The sequence below is a fragment of the Miscanthus floridulus genome, chromosome 10 (assembly GCF_019320115.1).
Source record: "Miscanthus floridulus cultivar M001 chromosome 10, ASM1932011v1, whole genome shotgun sequence".
Classification (NCBI taxonomy): Eukaryota; Viridiplantae; Streptophyta; class Magnoliopsida; order Poales; family Poaceae; genus Miscanthus; species Miscanthus floridulus.
This window is the reverse complement of record NC_089589.1, coordinates 34597337-34602638: the sequence shown is the minus strand read 5'-3', so window position 1 is coordinate 34602638 and position 5302 is coordinate 34597337. Positions and strand designations below refer to the sequence as shown.

General features: G+C 44.9%; 1 long non-coding RNA gene across 1 annotated transcript; it reads left to right on the top strand.

The window, feature by feature from the left end:
• Positions 1-3546: 3546 nt before the first annotated feature.
• Positions 3547-4978, top strand: LOC136486464 (uncharacterized). Its single transcript, XR_010766813.1, has 2 exons — positions 3547-3653; positions 4701-4978. It is a non-coding gene; the product is annotated as an uncharacterized lncRNA (long non-coding RNA).
• The last annotated feature ends 324 nt before the right edge of the window (positions 4979-5302 follow it).

The following is a 5302-nucleotide window of genomic DNA, read 5'->3' as shown; positions in this document are numbered from 1 at the left end:
AGAGTATGAGTTTTGATTGATAAGAACCTCAAGGATGGTGTGGTGGAGGTGAGAAGGCAAGGGGATAGGATCATCTTAGTTAAACTCGTCATTAGTGATATGGTCTTAAACGTAATTAGTGTGTATTTCCCCAAGTAGGCTATGATGAGAGTGCTAAGCGGCTTTTCTAGGAAGACTTAGATCGTTAGAGTTGTCCCTAGTAGCGAGAATCTCTTTATAGGAGGTGATGTTAATGGCCATGTAGGTACATCAAGTGCAGGTTTTGAGGCGGTTTATGGGGGTTTCGGATATGATAGTAGGAATCAGGAGGGAGAGGAAGTCTTAGACATCGCCATAGCTTTTGATCTGATGATAGCTAACACTTTCTTCCGTAAGAGACAGTCCCATTTAGTGACTTTTAGTAGCGGCCAATACTTTAGTCAAATCGACTTTGTCCTTACAAGGAGGGATAAACGAATATACGTGGACTGTAAGGTGATACCTGGAGAATATGTGGTCGCTCAACACAATGGTGGTGGCTGACTTTCGTTTTTTGATGCAAGCTCGTGGGAACAAACAAGCTAGGGTTGTTAGAACGAAGTGGTGGAAATTAGAAGGAAATGCATCAAAGACCTTTAAGGAAAAGGTCATTGAAGAGGGCCCTTGGAATGATGAAGGTGATACAAACAGCATGTGGGAGAAGATAGCAACATGCGTTCGAAAGGTTGCTTTAGAGGTGCTTGGAGTGACCAAAGGGAGCGGATGCTACTCGAAAGACACTTGGTGGTGGAATGAAGATGTGCAAAAGGCTATTAAGGAAAAGGAGTGCTATAAGCGCTTGTATCATGACAAGTGTGCAAACAACATAGAGAAGTACAAGGTGGCAAAGAAGATTGCAAAACGAGCGATGAGTGAGGCAAAGGGGCGGGCCTATGAGGACCTTTACCAACGTTTGAGTACGAAGGAAGGAGAGAAAGACATTTATAGAATGACTAGAGCTCACGATAGGAAGACAAGGGACTTCAACCAAGTCAAATGCATAAAGGATGAGAAGGAGCAGCTCTTGGTGAAGGAGAATGAGATCAGACATAGATGGCAAGAGTATTGTAACACCCCGGTGTTATGCCTGCATTTAGGCACTTCAAATCACGCATATCATGCATCATCAAGCATCCAAATCATACATGCATAATCTTGCATATAACAACTGACACATTACTTCGAAACATACGAAACATGTTTGTGAAACGTAAATGGTACATACACTTATTATAGTTGTTTTGCCCTGATTTTGCTTGCTAGTTTAGTAGAAACTGTTTGGTTATGATTGTCAATCATCTAGAACTGTTTAGCACAATTTTTGGAGCAAGGTTTGTATTTGAATTATTGCCAAATTTTGCTTTAAAAATAATTCCCCAAAATTAGGGTTTTGAGTTAAAATTTGACTTTGATTTTGTAATTCAAAATCTATAAGAAATTGGACTTTGGTCATGTAATCAAAGTTGTAGAGGATAAAATTTTGAGCAACTTTCATTTTTGGTCCAAAGTTTGAAACTGCTTTAATTTAGTCCAAAAATTCGTTTGAATGAAAAAGGGATTCAAATTAATTTGAAAAAAATCTGGTTTTACCTTCGTGGGCCTTGCGCCTCGCTTCTGGCCCGCCAGCCGAAGCTAGCCCAGCCCCGCACCGCGCTGGCCTGCTTCCGCGCTTCGCCTTGGCCTAGCAGCCGCCTCGCCAGCCCAGGCCCACGCCACGTCCCCGCTCGCCCGCACTCGCGCGCCTGCGCCCTGACGCCGGCAGAAGCCGACCGCCGCGTGGCGCCACCCGTCGCCGAGCTCCTGACCGCGCGGCCACGCGCCACGGGCTTCCTGACGCTGCTGGCCGAGTCTTGAGCACCCCGCGCGCCCACCGCATTCCAGCGCTCCGCATTTCTCTCCCGCGCTGCCTCTCTGCCTCTCACCGCGTGCCCGTCATAGCCACCACGCACCGCACCTCACCGGAGCAAGCTCGCCCGGCCGTCCTAGCTTGCCATTGAGCCCTCCATCTCGCCCGCATCTCCGACTCATCTTCGCGCACCTCGTGCTCGCCTCGGTAAGCAGCGAGAAGCTCCCTCTCCCTAGGAATCTCTCGCCGAAGTTGTGGCCGAGCTCACCGGAGCGCTCCGCTCCGTGGACCTCGCCCTCCGTCTTTCTTCCAGCTGTCTTTTCGCGCGCACGACCACCGCACGAGCTCGGTGAAGCTCCCGCTCCACTTTTCGTGCCCCTTCCTAGCCAGAGTTGGCCGGCGTACCTCGCGCAGCGCCGCTGTGATCGCCATTGTCGCCGGCGACCTCCTTCGCTGTATCTAGGGGGTCCATTTTCTACTTCCATCGGTGCGGGACAACCTGTTGTGCACGCCGGTGCCGTCGGTTTCGTCGGGGAGATCACCGTCGGCGAGCTCGGCCATCGCCGCGCCGACGTGTGCCGTCTCCCCTGTTTCGTGTCATTGACACGGGGGTCCCGCGTGTCAGTCGCCGAGCCGAAGAGAGCCAGGCTGGGCTGCGCCGTTCTGGGCCATGTGTGTGCGCACAGTAGTAGGCCAGTTCGTTTCCAGCGGGCCGGCCCAGTAGAGTTTTAAAGAATTGTTTTCCATTTATTCTTTATTATTTGAAAACAGAAATGGTTTGCAAAATGTTTGGATACTCAAACTTGCTCCAAATTTGTTGAAACAAATTTTGCTAGGTTCCTTATCAACAGATCTACTTGGGAAAATTATTGCATGTCATTTTTGAGATACTTTTCTGTAGGATTTTATTTAATCATGGATATTGCTGATAACTTGAAAAATATGTAGAAAAATCTATAGGCTTCAGAAAAATATGATTTCAAGGTTGTTAATCTTATTATGTAATGTACTTCCTAGGAAAAATATATTTCATGCATGTGCTGTGGAAAAATTTTGAGGTGTAGTTCAAGTCCCTTGTAATGGCTGATTTTGTTATTTTTGCTAGAGAGCAAACTTTGTATAAAACATGAATGTGGTAATTTTTGTACGGTCAGTATAGGCTATGAAGAACCTAGGAAAAATATTAATTCTGTTGTTTGACACTTTTCATAGTACAAAGTAATTTCATGCTCATTTTTAGGCTATAGCTTGTCATTTTTGTGTAGGATAGTTTACTTATCCAAATGCCATGAAATTTTTATGGTAGTCTGTTTAGGGTAGTATTATGCTACTGTAATTTTCTCGGATTTTAAGGAGCATCAGAAATATATGTTGCTATTCAAACCTATTATTAATTAGGGTTTAAGCAAGTGTCGCTTTAAGTGTGATTAAGAAATTAGTAAAGCTTTGGTGTATCTTTGAAGCATTTCATAAGATAGGTTAACTTAACATATTAGTAGTAGAAGAGAATGCAGTAGATGACATGTGCTTGTAGTATAGTTTCTTGGATGATGTTGACTACATTGCATTTAAACATATCCATTGCATCCATCTCCTTCGATGCACCGTTTGCATAATCACTTACGCACGTTGCATCATACAGGATCGCAAACCGAGAACCCAGTCGTCATTCCCGAGGAGTTCGAGGAGCAGTTCGAGGTGCAGCAGCAGGAAGTGCCGGAAGCCGAAGGGGAGGACGTTGAGGAACTTCCGGAGTGCCCCGATCACCGCCCGAGCTCCTTCGAGAGAGGCAAGCCCCGGAGCATTTTTCTCCCGGTTTGCAACAACTTAATTAAATGCTTTACTTTAAATTGATGCATTATGTTCAGGAGTTGTTTGCAACCGTTGCTGCATTATACCTTGCTTACCTTTGTTATACTATATCCTTGTTACCCCGGGTATCCGTAGTCGAGTCAATGCTTAGCTGGCTTAGACCGGTAGAAGTCGGGTGATTTCCTGTCACCTGCGAGCTATAGGTGGTTACCTGGATCTGCTTGGATGACTCTGAATTCATGGTATAACTAAGTGTTAAATGAAGTTGAGACCGGACGGAGACTTGCAGAGTTTTGGACTGTAGTGTTTCCGTCTGTGTCGATTAAGGACCGACCGTTGTTGGGCCTCGAGTCATGTTGAACGCATGCCTTACATTTAGCTGGCCGGATAAAGTACCTTCCGACCGCGAAGCTGAGAGGTTTTTCGGGCCGAGTAAATTGCCCGCAGCGCACTGTGCCGAAGCAGGTGTGGTAGGACACGGGGGCGGGATGATAAGGCCAAAGTGCAGTCGGTCGGCCCCCGGGTACATGTGGTTCCTGGCAAACTCGAGGTTCCTGGAAAGTTGACTCGGTGATCAATATCTCACTTTAGCGGGTGAGTGAGATTTGTGTAAGGAACAAATCACCAGCTGGTTAGGAATCGATTCGAATCGCCATCGCTCCTGGATAGTGAGCACTTGACTTGAGTTACTTCATCGTAGTAAATGTTATGGAACACTTGGTCAGTGATAATGAATATGATAGTATGGAAGTTGTTTAATGATCATTGGTTATCATTATCTGCTTAATCACATGTTTACTCTAGTATAGGTGCAAATTTAGTTGACAGGTTAATAATAATTAACTTGGCAATAATGCTTTTAGAAAGGTTCTTGAAAATGCTAAAAATGCTTCTTTTTGCAAATAAGTCAGCTACCCTACTATAAAGCCCTTCATAATCCTTGGTGTCATTTATTTTCGGTTATGTCGGGTAAGTCTGGCTGAGTACCTTCTCGTACTCAGGGTTTTATTCCCACTTGTTGCAGATGGGCAGATGTACTATGGCTACTGTATCAACTGCCTGTATCCTGCGATGGGTGATGCTTAGGACCATGGGCATGGTCATTCCTTACGTCTCATCTGATGCTTTTGTTGGAGATGATCATTCGCTGGCACTATATTTGAACTCCGTGTGAGTGTGTGTGGTTTTAAACAAATGACTTCCGCTACTTTTTATTCGAACTTGTTTTGTAATAACTATGTTTAAACTCTGATGTATCTGTTATGCAAACTTTTATGTAATATGTGATTGGTGACCGCTAAACTTATTACGATCATGGCTGGGACATGAGTTGGTTTGAAATCCTTCGTGATTTCACGGACTACCGGGTTATACGGGCTTAAGTTTGCTAAAGCGTCTGCTCTGGCGGATGATTTTCTTACTTAATTTCGTATAATTGGTCGGTTCTGTTACAGCTGGTATTAGAGCATGGTTTAGCGTGTTACTGTTCACAAGTGTATTTAAAACAAAAGGCATTTGAAAAACGTGATTTTAAAACTATAAAGTGTGCCAGTGATCATATCCTTTATGCCCAGTTAAGGACTTTAGGTGGCTTAATTAAGTACTGACTGGGGTTCTTGCATCATA